Raw genomic sequence first — 21,570 nt, forward strand, 5'->3', positions numbered from 1 at the left:
TTTTTATTATTTTTTAAATTTAATTAAATATTTTACTTTATTTTTTAATTAATTTTGTTTTTTTTTTTAATTTTATATAGTTCCATGATCTTCCGCCAGAGGGCTTTGAAAGATCTTCTAATGATCTAATGATCAATAAAATATTAAAAAAAAAAATAAAAAATGAATAAAATTTAAAAAAAATGCGGTTAAGCTATTCATACCTTGGCAGCTTAATTTTTCTCACTTTATAAAGTTCCATGATCTTCCGCTAGAGGGCTTTAAAGGATCTATAAAGATCTAAAAGTCAATAAAAACTTTTAAAAAAAAATAATTTTTGGCTGATTTCAATTCATTTTAATTTTTTTGAATTTTTTTTTAATTTCATGGCGTGTGAATTATTTTATATTCAAAGATGAATCAGGCGATTACTTTCTTCGGTCGCCATCAGTTTATTGCCTTTCGAAAGATGTCACATAAATATACGAGAATTTCCTCTCGATACTTTTTTTTTTAAATTTAATCAACTGTTCATTCACATATCGATCGCGACGTCGTTGTTAATTTGTATGCATGTAATGTACCTCCAAATAAAAAAATATTTATGATCATGTTATTATTTTTAATATTTTTTTAAGGTTACAAAAATATTATGACACCCCATTTTAAGTTTTTTTTTATATCAATACAAAACACTTGAAATGTTTATTTTTACACTTTCCACATCCAAATCGATAAAAATCTATTGCCTTGACAGTGAGCTGCATTATTAGTCATCAATCAAAATTTCGTTGTATCGAAACATTTTTTTAATTAGTTAAATTATGTTAATTGTACAAATAGATATGTTTATCTTGGGCACTTTCTATTTCGAAGTCATGTCAAAAATATTTCACTTTTTTTTATTTCAAAATGCCAGAAAGGAAATACCGCGCGACATAGTTTGCTTTGTCCTAGTGTCCTGCTTTATTTTGCGTCGTAGCATAGTGCAAAAACCTGTCTAGCACAACACTCGGCAGCGACGCAAAAAATAAAAATCATAAATAAAGCAACATCAACCGCCATATGGTTGTCACAACTTTTTGTTTATGTGTCGGTTTGTGTCTTGCTGATTAAAAATTTGAGTTTTTTTTTATTCTTTGTACGGCGAATTAAAATTTAATTGCAAGAAATCGCGTCGTCGTCGTTGTTATTATTGCTGTTATGGTGTGTGTCATATTATGCAAATTGCTGTCTTTTTGAGTGGTTATTGATAAATATTTCTGGGTGAGTGCGGGGTTTGGACCTTTTTGCATTGGAGAATATTTTAAAATTTAATAAAAATTTTTTAAAATAAATTTTTTATCTCGATTTCAATAAATATCATAAAAGTAATTAATTTAATTTAATTATTTTAATTAAATTTTTAAAAAAATATTTAATTTTTTAAATTTAATTTAATTTATATTTAAAAAAATAATTTAAATTAATTAAAATAAAAATTAATTTAATTTAAGATTATTTTTATTTAAAATTAATTTAAATTATTTTTTAATATAAATTAAAATAAATTTTTAAAAATATATTTTAAAAAATTGTTTAAACTAATATTTACTTATTTAAATTCAAATTAATTTAATTCAAAATTAATAAAATTTAAAAATTATTTTAATTAAAGTTTAATTAAATTTTAAATTAATTTTAAACATTATTGGAATTAAAAATACTGATAAAACGATTAAAAGCAACCTTTATCTCAATTTTTAAAAAATATTTTTTTAAAAAATATTTCTTCTAAAATTATAGATTTTTTTTGGTTTTACTTCAAGGGTCATATTGATCAATCAAAATTAACCTATAAGGGGAAAATTTAAATTTTTTCACCCCACGAATATTTTTTAATTTATTATTTCCTGTAATTTTTGAAAAAATTATTTATTAACAATTTTATTTATTAATTTATTTTTTTATTAAAAAAATAAATTTACCGTAAAGTAAAGAATTTTAAGAGAATTTTAAAATCTCTCTTAACCAAAAAAAAAAAATATAATTTTTTTAAAATTATAATTAAGAAACATTTTCAACTGAAAACTTTAACTTATTTTAAATTTTTTCATATATTTATTTTAAAATTAAATAATTTAATTATATTTAAGAATTTAATTATGATAATCAGTGTCAAAATTCAACTAAAAATTATTTTAAAAAAATATTTAAAAAAAAATTAAAAATTTATAAAAATTGTTTTTTCTTAACTTCAAATAATGATATCTCAAAATTTTTCTAAATTTTTCATTTCATATGAATTTTCAATTTTTTTTTCTCTTAGCATTATCTACATTACGGTAATAAAAAAATAAAATTTTCAATAAAAATCTTACCTCATAAAAAATAATTTTTAAAAAAATGTCTCAAACTTCACTCTCATCCCACGACAACTTTTAACCAACTTTTTATCAGTGCACCGATGAAATAACCCCAATTTACATGAGTTTAATTTACTTTTAACATATTTTGACAAAATACGTCTGAAACGCTTGTTGTACGTTAAGTACACGAAAAAAATCATTTATTATCAGGTGTTCGCATTCCTTCGATTCGATTGACATTCTTTTCCTCTGAAAGCCGAATTGAATTGAAATTTTTACAAATTGATATATTTTTTTAAAAATAATAATCTTTCGACTATTCAATCCAATCACGTCCAAATCTTGATCAATATTAATCCGATTTACCGAGAAAAAACAACAAATTTTTTGACATGTCTCACATCGTTTAACAATAGTTTCCATTTTTGTTTCTTTTTTCGTTCTACATCTCATTTTTTTCGTGTTTATATTTCATTTTACCCACATTTATAATAATATTTAATTTTTGATAGGAATACCTCGAGTTCTGTGTGTGTGTTCCCGAAAATAAAAAATACAGAGAAAAAATATCCCGGTCTGTATTCTATTTACCTTTCTTGCCGTGTCCATTGTTGTAAGTTGCACTCAACGCAGACGAGACTGTCTGTGTTCGGTACGAGTCTCACGTTTTTTTTTTTTCTTTCAAAGTTCTGTGAACTTGTTGATTAAACATTATGGAGCCATGTTGAGTGAGTGTGTGTGTTGCCGCTTCATGATCACCTTGTTAAAAGGGAATTATACACAACAGCACAGACCATTAGTGCAGGAAGGGATCATAAAGAAAGAAATAACTTTTAATATTTTTTTTTTGTGTTGCGTAGTTAGAATAAAAATTGACTTCGAACTGTATCGATGGAAGTATGGAAGAACCTGTCCCGATCAAAAAAAAAAAAAAAAAGTAACAATAAAAAAAATGAAGGAATTAACACAAAAGTGAAGAGGAACAAAATATACCTTCGAAAAAAGAACAAAGAGATAAAAAAGTGATAATTCCTCGATAAGTTACATTTTAAAATAGAATTTCATGTCATACTGAGTTGTTCTTTTTTTGTTAAGTAGAAGACTTGTCAAAATGAATGATTTTATTCGTTTTATTACACTTTATGGATAACGCCTGAGGGCTCGATCGTAATTTACGACGATAGCTTTTTTTATCGGAGTATTTTGTGTGGGCATTGTCGGAACGGATCTTGTGACTCAACGAGGAACTCCCAGACATTATTTCTTCATTGTTGTTCCGAAGCGACGAAATATGCGAAAAATGTCATATAAGGTTGATACAATGAAGAAAAATGTTTCAATAAGAATTTTTTTTAAAAGTAAGTTGACAGCTGTCAAAATTTTCTTTGAAATGTCAAATTTTGATCATTTTTAGTTCATAAATTGACATTTCAAAGAAAATTTTGACAGCTGTCAAGAGTTTAAATAAATATTTGAGTTGACAGCTGTCAAAATTTTCTTTGAAAAGTCAATTTTTGATCATCTTTGGTTCAAAAATTGACGTCTTAAAGAAAATTTTGACAGCTGTTGAGTTGACAGCTGTCAAAATTTTCTTTGAAATATTAAATTTTGTTCATAATTTGACGTTTCAAAGAAAATTTTGACAGCTGTCAACTGTTTAAATGAAAATATGAGTTGACAGCTGTCAAAATTTTCTTTGAAATGTCAAATTTTGATACAAAATTTTCAAAAATGACATTTCAAAGAAAATTTTGACAGCTGTCAACTGTTTAAATGAATATTTGTGTTGACAGCTGTCAAATTTTTTATTGAAATGTCAAATTTTGATATAAAAATTATCAAAAATGACATTTCAATGAAAAGAAGTGACAGCTGTCAACTGTCAAAATTAGTCAAAAGATGAAAATTGAAACATTTTCGTTCATTGCATCTACCGTAATTTCATGAAATATTAATAAATGCAGCAGAAGAAAGAGACGCCAAAGTAGAAAAGACGATGTAATGGTATCACATGTAATTAATCAGCAAACGGTAGTTTTATAGTGTTAATCATTTCTCATAGTACTTACAACATTTTGCAGCATTGCTAATTACTCCGAGATTTGCTACGGATTTTTTTTTTTTGCTTTTCTCTAACACATCACAAAGGCACAGTCTAGTCATCGTGTTCATTCATCACATAATTAGATGGACGTTTCTCGTTAGACGTGTATTAGAGTAGACAATAGCGAATAATGTCATAATTAACTCTTTTCACATTCTTTTGCGTGCTTCGCTGATTAAAAAAAATAACAAGAGAGAAAAAAAATTATTTATTAATTTTATGGGAGTTTGAAGAATTTTTGGATTCTTTGCGTTACATACATTTGTTACATACCTGCCGCCTTGAGTTAACCTGACTGGATCGTGATAACAGAAAATAATTTTTAATAAACATTTTTTTTTTTGTGCCTGTGATGATGATGAGAGAGAACTTTTTCTTTTGTTTTTTTTTTTATTTTCATGAAATTTTTGTGAATACATTTCGCCATCAACATCATTAGCAAACAACGAGCAAATAAAAATGAAGAATTTTTTGACAGGTGGTCTTGCTTCTCATGCTCGTCTCTTCTTCTTCAACTTTACGATGAAATGTGAGAAATTTGTGTTACGAAACTTGAAAAAAATTTGAGACCTTTGTTCAAGAAAATTTTTAAAAGATAAAAAATAATTAAAAATTAATTTATAAAAAAAATAAAATTTAATTAATAATTAATAAAATAATATTTTTGATTTTTTTTTATTAATTAATTTTTTATATTTTTTTTTTAATATTTTTTTAATAAATGAAAAATTATTAAAGAAAATAATTAATATTTTCAATTTATTTTATTAAAAAAATTAATTTTTTATTTCAAAAAAAAAAAAAAATTTTTTTTTAAATTTTAATTTAAATTAAATTAAATAATTTAAAATTAATCATTTATTATTTAATTTTTAAAAAAAAATATAAAAAAATTAAATAATTTTTTAATTATTATAAAAAATTAAATAAATAAAAAAATAAATTAAAAATAAAAAAATATTTGAAAACTTACCTCATGATTTAAAATTTCTGCGAGAATAAATTTTCCACAGTTCACTGTTAACCTATAATTTTATCTGTAACTGTTCCTTATTTTGTAACATTGGACCAACCTTTAAAAAAAATTGCCTCATAATTTTTTTGTGGTTTTACATTCAAAAAACGTTCCATGCCTAATTAAAAGGGACGTTTCTCAAATTATTTTCAAATTCATGCAGTGACATGCCATCAATAATAATCCTGATTTTTATCGGCAAAGTCATTTTTCTCACTTAAAATGTCGGTTCACTCGAAAAAATATTAATCACGATGCATCAGCAACAGCAGCATCTTGAACGGGCATTCCATCTTGATTACCATTGCTCTCTCGCGCAAGTACTGATGTGTCATCGCTCACTCACTTTAAAATGCATTAAACTGTGTCAATGACTTCTTATGCGCAACATATTGTCATAAATAGTCAAATAATGATCGCCGAACGTAAATTTCTATTTAGAGTCTCTCTTAAACCTAATCGATCATTATGTGAATTCATTTATTTATTTTAGTTCAGAGTGAAACGCGGTCACTGCTTTTCTTTAACTTATTTTTTTTTATTTTTTTGAGATCTCTCCGATAAATGTTTGGGTAATAAATTCTGTGTCAAAAAATTGTAGAGATTTGAATCAATTTTTTTTCGAGACAGAGAGACAAATTATGCATGCGGCGAATGCCAATCGAATGCATTAACATGAGGTATAAAAAAAAAGTAGTGTGGCACACATAAAAATGCAACCAAGTAACTTTTTTGTAGACTTGGAGATGAACGCAAGAGGTCGAGACCTCTTTTTACCGCCGATAGATCTACATTTTTCACACACACAATGTAATGCCTTTTAATCCCAATTTAATCAACTTTCAATATTTTTTTGAACGACGAACATTTCTGTCAAGTCATGTATAAACACTTAATCTTTTCATTCAAATATATTATTATTGTATTAATTAATTTTCTATTCTTCTTTTTAACATCTCATTATTATTATTCGTTCTGCGGTCTATTTGACTGCTTTTGAGCGATTGACTGGTCAAACTTGTCTTCATTTTTTCTCTTCCTCTATGCTACATATTTCATGTTATTCATCCGAAAAGCATCTTTAACTAAACTAAGGCAAAAAATGTTTGAAACTTGTCGGGCGAAGAATTGTTAGAGCGCTTTTTGAACTTAATTTGAAGTTTTTAATCAGTTGAAAGTGTTAAAAAGGTTCAATTGATCCATTGAGAGCTTCAAAGACTTCAATTGATCAGCTGAGAGTTTCCAAAGACTTGAATTGATCAGCTGAGAGTTTCAAAAGACTTCAATTGATCAGCTGAGAGTTTCAAAAGACTTCAATTGATCCATTGAGAGTTTCAAAAGACTTCAATTGATCAGCTGAGAGTTTCAAAAGACTTCAATTGATCCATTGAGAGCTTCAGAGACTTCAATTGAGCAGTTGAGAGTTTCCAAAGACTTCAATTGATCAGTTGAAAGCTTTAGAGACTTCAATTGATCAGCTGAGAGTTTCAAAAGACTTCAATTGATCAGTTGAGAGCTTCAGAGACTTTAATTGATCAGCTGAGAGTTTCAAAAGACTTCAAATGAACCATTGAGAGTTTCCAAAGACTTTAATTGATCCATTGAGAGCTTCAGAGACTTCAATTGATCAGCTAAGAGTTTCAAAAGACTTCAATTGATCCATTGAGAGCTTCAGAGACTTCAATTGATCAGCTGAGAGTTTCAAAAGACTTCAATTGATCCATTGAAAGCTTCAGAGACTTCAATTGCTCCATTGAGAGCTTCAAAGACTTCAATTGATCAGCTAAGAGTTTCAAAAGACTTCAATTGATTAGTTGAGAGATTCAGAGACTTCAATTGATCAGTTGAGAGTTTCAAAAGACTTCAATTGATCCATTGAGAGTTTCAGAGACTTCAATTGATCAGTTGAGAGTTTCAAAAGACTTCAATTGATCATTGATCAATTGATTTCTCATAAGCTTTCAGACAGAGACTTCAATTTGTATCTCGTAAGTTGATGTTAAAACAACCGCTTCCACCTGACTGCAGGGGCGTAGCGACCCTAAAATTTGGGTGCGGCGATTTCGAAAAATGCGCCTTTTTGGCTGTTGGCGCCCCCTTCCTCTTAAATGTTGATTAAAAACTTCGCATTTTGATAAATTTCTCATAAGCTTTAGGAACACAGACAGACATGAAAAAACTTTTAACACCAAATTTGTTTCTCGTAACGTACGAATGAGATGTTAAAACAACCGCTTCCACCTGACTGACTTGATTTCGTATGTTTTCATCATTTTTTTGATGGATACAAGGTCAAGTTCATTTAGCAAACAGACCAAACTAATTTTTATGATAATTTTGCTTGTTTTCCGATGTATTTGTGCCAATAATTTACGACATTTTAACAAACAAACAAAAAACCTCAATGGCTTTTAGAACAAAAACTCGTTAACTATAATGACAAACTTTGCAGCAGATCGAAATCTCGTGCAATTGACAATACGTAAAATGACTTGCGTCACGATTTTTTCTGCCTCTCAGCGGTAAGAAGAGCATCCATGAATCCAAAGACACGCGTGTAAGACTGGGATGTAATTTTTTTTATCGCAGCATGAAATCGAGCAATTTTATCATGGATGCTTGATAATGACTTGTCATCTATTCATTCGATGATGATGTTGATAATAATGATATTCAGTGCATTCAAGGATTACTTTGTCACAGCAGAAAAAACTACTTTGGGCGTCTTTGTGGGTGATCCTAATCCAATCTCCTGTACCTACGTGTTTTTTGATTGACATATCGCCGCACTCGCGTTTGCCGTGTCATTTAAACTCAATTTAGTGCCTGTCATAAATCAGGTTTTTTTTGCACTAGAATTCTGATCTGACACGAAATGCGGAGAGAGATAGAGATAAGGCTCTATTTGGGTTACAGATTTATTGTTTGTTTACTGGTCTCGTTACACAATCGATTTGAGTGAGTGAGCAACGCGGTCTGTAAAAATTATGTCGAGGAACTGAATTTAAATGTAGAATATTTTTGAAGATTAACTGGGCGAATCCATAGAATATTTTTGATAGTTTTTTTTTTGTTTTAAGTTTATGTTAAAATATCAGGAGACACTTTTATTTGAAAAGTAAAACAAAAAATTTTGACAGCTGTCAGATTTTTAAAATTTCAAATTTTTAAAATATTTTTTATCAAATTCTCGCTTATTTTTTTCTGAATTAAAATTAAATTAAAATAATGGAAAAAATTTAAAAACATACAAAAAAAAATCTCAAAATTGAATTTAAAGCAAAATATTTGACAGCTGTCAAATTATTAAATGTCAAAAATAATTTTATCTAATTTCTAATTTCTTTTATCTAAAAAAATATTAAAAATTTACAATAAAAAAAATCTTAAAAATTGATTTTCTAACGAAATTTGTGACAGCTGTCAAATGTCAAAAAATGACACATGTCAAAATTATTAAGGTCAAAAATTAGCTTAAAATTCTGATTAATAAATATTTTAAAATTTTAATTAATAAAAATTATCAAAAATTGCTTAAAATTATTTTTTAAAAATAAACTTATGACAGCTGTCAAATGTCAAAAAAATGACAGCTGTCAAAATTTTTGATAAAAACTAATTTTTAGCACATTTTTTAAATTTTTGTCAATATTGATTAAAATTAATTTTTTTTTAATTCAAAAGTTGTTCAAAAAATTTAATTTTAATCAAAAATTACAAAAGTCAAATTTTTACCTGTGAAAAAAATTCTGCAAAAAAGATTTATTAAAAATTTAAAAAAAATATTTCAAATTCTTAACCTTCATACACATTTTATGGTACCTTTAATGGTATTTGTAAGTAATAAAAAATTCTAATCATGTTTCGGTCGATAGAATTCCTCAAGATTTGAAATTCTAAAATGTTATTTTTCTCTCTCGACTCATATTTATCATCATCTGTATACGAAACCGAGCCGAACGTGAAGCAGAAAACGAATTCCATGTTTTTATATTTTTTTTTATTACTTACTCAACTTACAACAATTCCAAGAAATCTTTGAAACAACGAAAAAAATGATAAAAAAAGTACTAAACTTTATAAAAATAGACAGACAAGCTGCGTTGAGTGTTGTGATAAGGAATTGTATGAACTCTGAATAAAATGCAATTCATTTATAAAATGTGCGTTGCCTGAGACTTATTTACGATAATTTAATTGACATGACATGAAAGAGGAGTTTCTTATCTCGACGCAGATTAGAGTGTTTCGTTCTTCTTCTTTTTTTCCCAGTTTAGTAAAGAAAATAACTGTAAAGTTCATATCTCCGAGATTTCTCCGATCAACGAAAAAATTTCCTGGAAACAGTAGCTGAGTTGATTAAAAAAACGATTATTGAATTTTAATGAAAAAGACAAAAAATATTCGGACAAAATTAAGAGCTTAACATTTTTTTTTTTGTAAACGAAAAAAAAAACAAAAAAAAAGTTTCGTATTGAATTACAATGAAACGACAATAAAATTTAAAAATAAAACTATAAATATGCAAATCTTACACAAATCGCCTTATAAAAAAAGCAGAATTTGATGAATCAAATCATCAAATCAAGGAAAGACATGATTTTGTCTCTCTGCTCTAGGTTTTGACCCGTTTTGAATTACAAGACGAACAAAAAAAAAATACTTTCACGTATTTTTTGCCCATAAACGTTTTTTCCTCAATTTTTTTCTTCTGCGCAAAAGTACTTACGTTATGAATATCAAATCATGTTAAATTGTGAATTCGCTATCGGATTTGCTCTCGATTTATGTCTCGAAACGCAAACAAATGCAAAAAAAATATTGAACAAAAGTAATTATTAATTTAATGTTTTTTTTTGTTTTGTATATTTTTTCATTGTTTGTGCCCGATTGTTTGCGAATTTCAATCAAAAGTTGCACGGATAAGCTTTGTACACGGGCACAAAGAAGAAGAAGGAAGAAAAAAAGTTTCAAAACAATTTGTTACAATCATAAAAAAATTTATAATAATTTAAATAAATAATAAAATTAAATGAATGCACTTTTATGTTTTATGCCATTTTTCAATCGTGGTTATTTTACGAGATTTTTCTGCGCTGTGAGGTATTGTGGTGCCGCGTGTGATGGCGATAGTTGAATAATAATAATAACTAATAATAAATGTTTTTGGTTTATGTTGAAAAATATTTGTATGGAAATGTGAAAAAATATTGCGTTTTTCGAGTCAAGATCTAATCGAATTTATGCAATGCGAACGGAAAAAAATAAACTTTTGAAGTCTGAGTCAATTTGTGTCGTTTTTTGATATGCATCAGATACAAAAAAAAATAAAAAATGAAACAGAAAGTTATTGCAAAATAATTGCAACCCTCTTGTTAGAGAGGAAAAAAATCAAATGCACGATAAAACGAGAAAAACATTGGAAAAAGGTGTAAAACACTTGTCACGACACACATTTCTGTCTCATGTGCGCAGCTTTTATCTAATCTAATCTGCTTTAAAGCAAAACTTACACCTCTCTTAGTGTTAATAAATTATGCTATAAATAAGTCTTTAATGTCGTTTTTTTGTCAAAGTGATTTTTATTGGAGTTTACTAACTGTCAGCTGTTTCATCAAAATAATTTTCAAAAATTTAAAAAAAAAAATTTAAATGTTTTCGAAAATTTGATAATTTTTCGAAATTCAAATTTGGAGAATAAATTTTTATTTTCTATAAAAAATTTATAATTAAAAATTTACTTATTTAAACTTTTTTTGAGAAAAAAATAAAAAAAAATCAATTAAAAAATTTAAATTTTTTCGAAAATTTGATAATTTTTCGAAATTAATTAAAATTATTTTTAAGATTTTTTTTTCAAATTTATTTTATTTTATAATTAAAAATTTACTTATTTAAACTTTTTTGAGAAAGAAATAAAAAAAAAATCAATTAAAAAATTTTAATTTTTTTAAAAATAAATATTTTATTCTACAAATTTCAATTTCGAAAAATTGTCAAATTTTCGAAAATGTTTTTAAAAGTTTTTTAAATTTAAAAAAAATTAATTTATAAAAAGTTAATATTTTCACTCAAATTCTCAGATTTTTTATTAAAAATTTTTTAATTAAATAAAGTTACTTAAAACTTATATTTTCGAAAATAATACGAATTTAATATTTAATATTAATTTTATTTTCGAAAATAAATTCGAATTTAATTTTTATTTATTTATTTTTTATTTTAATTATAAATTTTCAATTATATATAATTTTTTTTTAATTTTAATAAAACATATTATTGTTAAAAAAAATCAAGAAAAATTTTAAATATTTTTTTTAGTTGAATAATCATAAAATTTTCTGTTAATTATTATCTTAAAAATTTTCAAATTTTCGAAAAATATTCGAATTTCGCATAAATGTTCGAAAAATGTTATTTAAAATTTTCGAATTCTTTCGAAAATCTATAATTTTTTTTTAAAAAGTTGATGAATTTTAAAAAATTTTTAATTCTTAAAAATTTTATTTTAAAAAAATTATTCAGTAATAAATTTCAAAAATTTAATTTTTTGCAAATTTACGAAAAAATAAAATTTTTCGAAATTAATTACTGAACAATTTTTTATTAAATAAAATTCTAATTTTTAAAATATTTTTTTTGTCACATTTTTTTATGAAATAAACTAAAATAAAGCTAGTAAGTTACGATTTTATAAACGAGTTAAATTAAATACGGCTTTCAACACTAAACTTCCCTCGCGTCGCGCCGCCGCATACAAGTGAGCTAAATCACGCATTTTAATAACATGGCAATCAAATTAGCATTAAATGCAAAATAAATTTATTGCTTGTCACAGATTTTATATTTTTATTTTAGTTTTGTGGCAAAAAAAAGTTTCTTTTAGATGTGCAATATATTTTGTCATTCATGCATCATATGACTGACTACCTGTCTATCTACTCTATTAGTTGACTTAACTCATTTTTAATTTAAAATCGTCTACAAAATTTATATATTTATTAAAATCGAGTCGTGTGTGGCGCCAAATTCTTTTATTTTATAAAGTTTAATTATTTCATTTTTGCCGTCGCCGCCCGTTCAAGTATGCGCGTGTTGATGTGATTTGTCGTGAAAAGTGACAGATAGGCAATGTAACGAATGATTCAAATTGAAAGATTCGCCACCTTGGTGGCAAGACGACGACATGCTGATGAAATTTCTTCTACTTGAGTGCACTTTTGACCCTCAATTGTCTCGGATTTCTTGAGAAAATGCACGAAAATCGACACCTGACCAACAACAAAAGTTGAAATTTCACACACGATTTTTTTTTCTTGAATGATTTAAATTGTAGCAACAATCGAATCACTTTTTTCATCCATTTTACAATCGTCGTTGTTGTTGTTGTTGTTATATCATGAAAAAGCAAACAAACAAATAGATGATTATTTTGTGGGTATGTAATTCAATCAGCAAACCGCCACGCCGCGTCGCACTCGTGAATCGCGCGAAAGTGATTATTATTATTCAATCGCCATATAAACGGTCCCAAGTGCTCTCTTTACAAGGCACGATAAATTTTTTTCTTTCAACTTTTAAAGAAAAAGAGTGAAAGTCCGATAAATCTTTTTGCAGAATTTGCAAAGTGAGATATCGACAATCGCAAAAAAATCTGAAATTCGTAAATTTATTGCTTGGTTTGAATTAATTGGAAAATTTTTTAATTCCAAAAATTATTTTTTTTAAAAAAAATCCTAAAATTGGTCATTTTTGTGTGATGACTAACCGACTTTACATTCTAGAAGGCCAATTTTCAGCTGGTAATTAACCACATTCAATTCAATTATTATTATATTATTTCATAAATTTTATAAATAAAGTGACAGATTTAAGTAGGTGGCATTATTATAGTGCGCAACTCACACACGTTGCTTGCATGAATCACTACAAGTTTCGTTTTCGCGCTCTCATTACCCACAGTTATTTCTTCCTAAACAAATATTATGATGCTGGTTACATTTTTTTTCTTCACTATTTAATAATAATAAAAATGAAGAAAAAAAAAATACAAAAGAATGGAACTTGTCGAGGTTGTAGGACGAGAACGGGATCGATGTGAGCGCCTTTTAAGGATTTTTGAGAACAGTTCCTTCTTGTCCAGTTAGGCGGGAGAACTGGAGGTGTCAAAAAGAACTTTCGTGAAACCCTAATTGATTATTTAATTTAAATAAAGATTTAAAAAAATTATTTGAAAATTAATTTAAAAATTTAAAACTAAAAAAAATTAATTAAATTCTATTTTTTTTTTTATTTAATTTTTTTTAATTAATTAAATTTATTTTAATTTTTTTTTGAATTAAATTTATTTTTTTTTTTAATTAATTAATTTTTTTTTTTAATTTAATTTTTTTTAATTAATTAATTTTTTTAATTAAAATTTTAAATTTAAATTAAATTTATTTTAAGCTTTTATTAAAAAAATTAAAATTTAATTAAATTTATTAAAATTAAATTTTTTTTATTTTTATTTTTTTGAATTTAAAATAAAATATATTTTTTTCTAAGATTTTTTTTCAAAATTTTATAATATAATTTTAAAAAAACTAAAAATATTAAATTAATTTATTTTTTTTAAATTAAAAAAAAAATGAAAAAATTGGATGGTTTTAATTATTATTTTTTTTTAAATTAAATTTATTTTATTTTAGTTTTAAATTTTTAATTAATTTTATATTAAAAAAAAAATAAACAAAAATTAAGCCTCTATTGAAAAATCTTAAAAATAATTTTTAATTTTTAAAAATATAAATTTTCAAGAAAAAAAAAATTAAAAATATTAAGAATCTCTAAAAAAAAATATTTTCATAAAAAAAACTGACAGACTTTTTTTTTTAAATCCCGCAACATTTCTTGCTAAACCTCCATAAATGTTGGAACAATAGTCGTCGCCGCCGCCGTCTTTGCTGTCGCTGTCACAATCGTATACCTCTTATTGCAAGTAGCTGAATGGAGCAATTTGTAATCGATACCATTGTGATTATTTGTTACAACAAGTTCTGTTATAAAATATAAATGCATGTTGACATTTTTACTTCTTATTATTATAACAATATTTCGTTTTTTGTACGGTGTCCAACTTTTTTTTTGTGCAATTCTACAAATTAACTTGTTGCTCGCCGTCGATCGCCTCGCGTTAAATTGCATGTTCTGACCATTTTAATGAGCGACCTTTTTTTTTTGTTCCGCCTACCTACAAATGGGCATATGTTAGCGTCGTCATCATTTGCATGGAAATTGTTGCACCATATGATTCGATGCAAGTAACTGTCTTTCATTTATTCAAGCAAGCAACGACAACAAACAAACGAGACTTGACTTGTCCATAATTTTATTGTAATTTTTTTGTGGGTAGATTACAAGAGAGAAACATTCTTCTTATCGCGCAAGTGAATCAGAATACTTCCTATAAATAAAAAATTTATGTGCATGTTGGTCATTTTATTTGCAATACAATACAAATTATCAGGGAATTAACGGAGAACGATTACTCAACCGAATTGTGTCATACCTATAAATATTATGTAAACAGTAAAATTAACGGGATGTTATTGATATCACCGTTGGATGTAGTTGACAGTGTCGTCTAACAAAATGGCAAACATGGGTAAGGTCATGGTTAAGTCAACGTCACACGCAGAAAAATCTTCTAATAAGAATTTGTCAATTTCTAATAAATTCAAAGAAATTTACTCTAAAGTATTGAAAATTAGGTCAAAAGAAGGTTAAAAGAGTCTCTGTTAACATTTTTCTGAGACTTTCAAGAAATGAATTAAAAATTATTTGAATTGCCCTTAATGAAATTTTAAAGAAATTTTAAGCTGTTCTTGTTTGAGTATCAAACTCGTCAAGTTAGTCTTTTAAAGTATGAACTTTGATAAATTAAAATTTTTTTTGATTTTTTGTATTTCCATTTAGCCATTTATCATTGAGTGGCAAGTCATCTAATTCTCTGAGTAATCGTACATTTTGTTTTTATCTATTGAAGCTTTTCGCAATCTAATCACTAAAAACTCATCCATGTAGAATGATTGTCAGTCTTTTGTAAAGTTTTTTCATATCGATGACACAGAACTGTTATGATAAGTAATTCTATGAGTCGACATCGTAAGCCAATAAGCTGAAGTTGTTGATACAATTTACTCTGGAAATCCTTTTGAAGCTGTTCGTAGACAAAGTAATGAGACTCCAAAAAGGATAAAGTGTATTAGGGAAGATCTTAAATCCCAATATGTATTATTTTTTTTGGTTGGATATTTTTGTTAAATGATTTCGTACTACTTCTTCAGAACATTTACTTTCTATGACACTTTTAAATTTGCGAGATCTTTAACATTTTTTTTTTGTATCTGATGTACCTTTTCTGTATCTGCTTCATCTGATTCTGAAATTTTTCTTCTTAATTCTGGATATTTACTGTGAAATGATGAATTTTATTGAATTTTTATTTTTAATTTATTTTTTTTTTAAATTAATTTTACTCGTCTTTGCTCCTGAAAATAAAAAAAAATTACTTATAAAAAAATAAAATTTTAAAATTAAAAAAAATAAGTAAACATATTTACCCGCGTGTAATTTTGCGTCGCAAAATGTTGTTTGATCTTCCTTGTCACCCTATATACGTCACGTACTTGTACATTGCGCATTATCACTTTACCATACAAATTGCTATGGCATAAAAAGAAATGTCAAAAAATTGATAAACGTGCGTTTGTTTATTACGCCGCACGTTGTCAACTCATCGTCGTCGTCGTCATTTTAACCATTAAATATTTATTTATTTACTTCTCAAATAAATATCAATCATTTATTTTTTTCGGTAATTAGTCAATAAAGACATTTACTTGAACCTTGATCGTGTAAACCTTGATGAGGTCTTGATAAACCAAAAAAAAAAGTAAAAATGTGGTTGTAACGAAGAATTTTTATCGACGAAATCGTCAATTTGTCATCCTTGGACTCATCAAAATTTTTCGTAAAAGTCAAAATGCTCTTCAGGAAAACCGAAATCTGGCGTTTTGTTTTATACAAACCCAAGAGAGGTAAGAAAATATTTATTTTGAGATCAAGGAAGAACTTTTTCAAAGAAAAATTGGAAAAATATTTACTCCGAAATGCCAATTTCTTGATAACTTTTGTTTATTTTTACAAGTAAAATCTTTGTGCAAAAAAAACATCTTTCGTGTAAATCTGAGCAATTCCAGAAAGTTCTGCGAACAATATATTAATTTCTAAGCAGTTTCAAGCCATAAAATACAATAAAAAAAATTATCAGCTGATGATAGTAATAGAAGTTCATCGAAAACTGGTTTTGTCAGTTCTCGCTTAGTTCGTATGTTAATCATGCTAATTTAGAATAGAATAGCGTCAATGATATATACATGTAGTTACAAATATTACGATCAATAAAATCATCTCCGATGATGATAATGTATACAAAAACAAGTTTCTTACGAGCGGCAAATCAATTAATACGCGAATAAAAATGGAAAATACCTCGCTCGTTCTCTGAATCAAATCAAAACATTTGTCGGCAAGAGCAGTTAATTAATAATTAATAAAAAAATAAAGAAATGTAGCTACTGAAGATTTGTTTAAAGGTCAGCGAGGAATGTTTATTAAAACAAACCGATAATTGTGAAAATTTATATTTCGCATTTTAAAAATTATTTAAAAAATTTTAAAAATTATTTTGAAAAATATTTAAAATTATTTTAAAAAATTTAAATGAATAAAAATATATTTTTAACATTTTTTTCATTAAAAAATTACTTGAAAAATTTTTAAAAAATTTAAAAATTTTTTCGTTAAAAAATTATTTAAAAAATATTTAAAAAATTTTAATTTTTCTTTTTAAATATAAAAAAATATTTAAAAAATTTTAAAAATTATATTAAAAAATTTAATTGAATAAAAATATATTTTTAATATTTTTTTATTAAATATTTTTTTAAAAAATATTTTTTTTTTATTTAAAAAAAATTCTGAGTTGAAAGATCTGAGAACTAAAATTTCTCACAATTTTCTATTTTTTGATATAATTTTTGTTTATAACGCTTTGTTATAAACAATCATCCAAACTATTAGTGGTTTTTTCGATATAAACATTCGTTCTTATAAATAGAAAAGATCGAAAAATTATCACATCGTTAAAAAAAATTGATGTTAAAAAAATATCACACCTTTGAACCTGGACTTGAATAATTTTTTTCGAAGTCATTGAAACAATTTATTAATTTTTTTAACGATTTTTTATGATTTGTATATTCTAATGAGATTTATTTATGACGAAGTGACGACTACTTCACTCTTCAAGTAGAAGAAAGATGATGATTACTGAGAAAAGATTCATCTCTTGTCACAAGGAAGTCGTAAAAAAAAGTTAATTGTTTTTTCTTTCGCTGTAGAAATTTATTTAATTTATTGGATTTGTGATTTTGAAGGCAAAATAATTATTTATGGAATAAAAAATAATTTATTTATTTATTTAAATTTAATTTAATATTATTTTTAAAAAATATTTTAAAAATTAAATTTTTTGTTGAACTTTAATAAAATTTTTTAAAAATTTAATTAATAAAAATAATTAAAATTTTTTAGAATAAATAAATTAATTAAAAATTAAATTTAATTTAATTAAAAATAATTTAATTAATTAAATAAATTAATTATTAAAAAAAATTATTTTATTTTATTAAATTAAATTAAAAAATTTATTAATTAAATTTATTTAATAAATTAAAATAAAAATAAAATAAAATAATTTTTTTTAAAATAAAAATTTAATAAAAAAAATAATTTTTTTGAAGTAAAAAAATAAATTAAAAATTGAATTTAATTAATAAATTTGATTTATTTAAATTTATTAATTAAATTTAATTTTTTAATTTATTTAAAAAATTTAAATTTTTACATTTAACAAATTAAAATATTTTTATTAAATTAAAAATTTTCTCAATTTAAAAACTTAAATCAAAAGCAATTTTTCTTAATGAAAATTGTCAAAAATTTAATTAAAATCTTACTCTAACTGCCCTTAACTAACTAACTCTAACTAATCAAACTTCGGTGACAATTTTTCAAAAAAAAAAAAATTTTTTTTCAATCAATTGCCAGCATAACAAAATAAAAATCAAACATTAACAAATTAACATACACATACAAAAATCATAGAGAAAAAAAATCGGTGACCCATTTAATTGAGAGATTTATTAAAAACCTATCGAGTAACAAACTCGAGAACGCACAACAACAAAAAAACATGAACGCGCGTGTTACAAGACGTAAAAAAGTTTTTAGTTTCAAACATATGTTCAGTCACTCCGGTTTTTGTTATTGATGCATGCATGCCCAAATACGATCGTTAGAATCATATTTTTAAAATTCATAATTTTATTCAATACATAATAATAATAATAAGCAAACACTCTACCAACAGCGTCTGACAAAAGAAAAAAAATATTTAGGTTAACATTCGATCAGATCGCGTACTTACTCAGTTACTTCATATTCATGTGAGATGCTTTTTTTGTGTGTTATTTATTGCTTTTCGATACAATGGCAGCGTCATAAATAATAACAGTTTCGTTCTTTTGTGGATCGTCGAAGGCGCCATCTTGACAGATCAGCTTTTTAGCGCAAATCGCCATTTTTGTTGTTATTATTGAACCAACACACGTGCATTTTCTCTAAATAAACAGAAAATTTTATGCATTTCTCATGTTCTACCGCGAGACGTTAGCAAATGTTTACATTAACAAAGCGTTAATTAGCTAGTTTTGCCAGCAGCTTGCGAGATAACTTGTGTAAATATCACATGAATAGACAAAGAAACCTTTTGTAAGTCTTCGCATTGACCGCCAAGCTGATCAACTGAACTTTGCTGGCCTCCGATCAAGTGTTTTTCCAAGTCTTAATGCTTTTAATCAATATTTATCGAATACATATCAGGAAATATTATGTAGTTTCTGTGAAATTATGTAAATAGGTCTTTGGTCATCTCGTCTCGTTTGAGGCGAAATTTTGCGGTAAAGTGAGAAAAGATCGCACGATTTATTTTATTAGTTTTTCAAATATTATGCAATGTAATAAGATATGAGCCAATATTTGGTCAGTTGTTTGATGATTTTTTTTGTCTTTAATTGATGTAATAAAATATTTGATGAATGCGAAAAAAAAATAATCAACGTCACAGAACGATAGGCATCAGAACTAGCGCAGTAAGTGCATGCGTTGCTTATGTAAGACATCGATAGGACCTGAAGCATGTCGAGCAGATTATTGAGCTTCTTGAGAAATCGCATTATTTGTCAATTTTTCTGTCCTTTAGTTGTTTGCTCTGTTAACGATCGTCAGCCCTTTGTTATTTAATGAGTGATTAATTCACTTGAAATGTTTGGAATTAGGCAGAAGTAATGAGAAAAAAAGTTTTTTCATTATTATTTTTTTTTTTAATTTTCCAAAAAAAATTTTCTATAAAGTTTGACATATTTTGATTGAAAATTTGAAAATGTCAATTCAAAAAATGACCGTTAAAATTTGAAATTTTATTTTTTTTATATTTCTGAGTATCAAATATTTATTAAATTAAAATAAAAAAAAAAAAAAATTTAAAAAAAATTATTTGTTTAATTTATCCAACATTAATAAAACAATAAAATGTTGTTTAATTAAATTAAATTAATTATTATTTTAATTCATAAAAATATAAAATTTAATAAATATAATTAAATTATATTTTTATGAATTAAATTATAAAATTAAATTTAAAAAAAAAATACACTTTTTTAATTTTTTAATATAATTTTTACGATTTTTTATAAATTAAAAAAAATATTAAACTTGAAAAAGTTAAATAAATTTAATAAAATATAATTATTAAAAAATTAAATTTGAAATTATTTTGTTGAAATAATTTAAATTAAATTAATTAATCAAATTAATTAAATATTTTTTTAAATATAATTTTGTAATTTAAATAAAATATCTTAAAATTAAAAAAAATTAATTATTAAAATTTAAAAAAATTAATAATTAAATTAAAAATATTTTAAATAAATTTAAAAATTTAATTTAATTTAATAAAATTAAGAATTATTTTATTTTTTTTATTATTTTGTTTAAATAAATTAAATCTAAATTTAAATTATTCAAAAAAAATTAATAAAATAATTTTTTCTAATGCAAAAAAATAATTAAAATATCAATAAAAAATAAATAAATAATATTAAAATAAAACATTTTCAATAATTGCATCTTCCTAAAAATGTCAAATTAATTAAAAATAAATAAAAAACAAATAACTGGCGACCAAATGACTTTATTAAGCAACCAAACATTACCGAGTTTGGATGAGTGCACTTGAGACATGAATTGCATTAAAAGCTAACGATGCAAAAATTTAATTGTGTCACCAAGTATTCGATTAATTTTTCGATATATTATTAGTGCTCGAAAAAAAAAATATTCGACCTCTAATTAAATTTCAAAACTTTTAAATATCTAACAACAAAAAATGTCTATCCGTTTTTCGTTGAAAATGCGCTCGTTCCGCTTTGAATTTCATAAAAACATAATTTTTGCTCGAAAAGTCACACCATTTTTGAAAGTGAACAGATCGAGATTATTAGACGAGACAAGAAAAAAACAACAAGAACTTTATTAAAATGTGTAGGAGTATTCTTTTGCAGCGAATTAAGACACAAACAATGGAAGTCTATATGGACATTACTCACCTTTTCTGCAGATTTTATTGAGATTGGGCCGTAAGTGGGTCACATTATTACCAAGATTGCCAGAGTTGACAAGAAATCCATCAAGAATTCCCACTCGATGTCGCTTTCGATTGCACTTTATTGCGCATTTGGTGCAACTATCGAGTCAGGATGTTTTTCGTTTCGCAGAAACTTTGTTATGTAAACAGTCTTGGAACGGGCATTAGAATGGATTAGCTTATAAACTTGTCGTCGTGTCGTAACGTGTTCAACAATCAAATTAAATTATAATATCAATTTCAGTTTTTTTTTTTGCTGTTTGCATTCCGTCGTTCATTATTATTCCGTTTGTGCAAATTCTCCGTATATCGT

At 25.2% G+C, this 21,570-nt stretch overlaps 1 protein-coding gene across 1 annotated transcript in view; it reads left to right on the forward strand.

Annotated features, from left to right (window-relative positions):
- The window catches only part of LOC134833956 (rho guanine nucleotide exchange factor 10-like protein), a 66,383-nt gene that overhangs the window by 35,897 nt on the left and 8,916 nt on the right, over window positions 1–21,570 (forward strand).

Source organism: Culicoides brevitarsis, chromosome 3 (genome assembly GCF_036172545.1).
Source record: "Culicoides brevitarsis isolate CSIRO-B50_1 chromosome 3, AGI_CSIRO_Cbre_v1, whole genome shotgun sequence".
Lineage (NCBI taxonomy): Eukaryota > Metazoa > Arthropoda > Insecta > Diptera > Ceratopogonidae > Culicoides > Culicoides brevitarsis.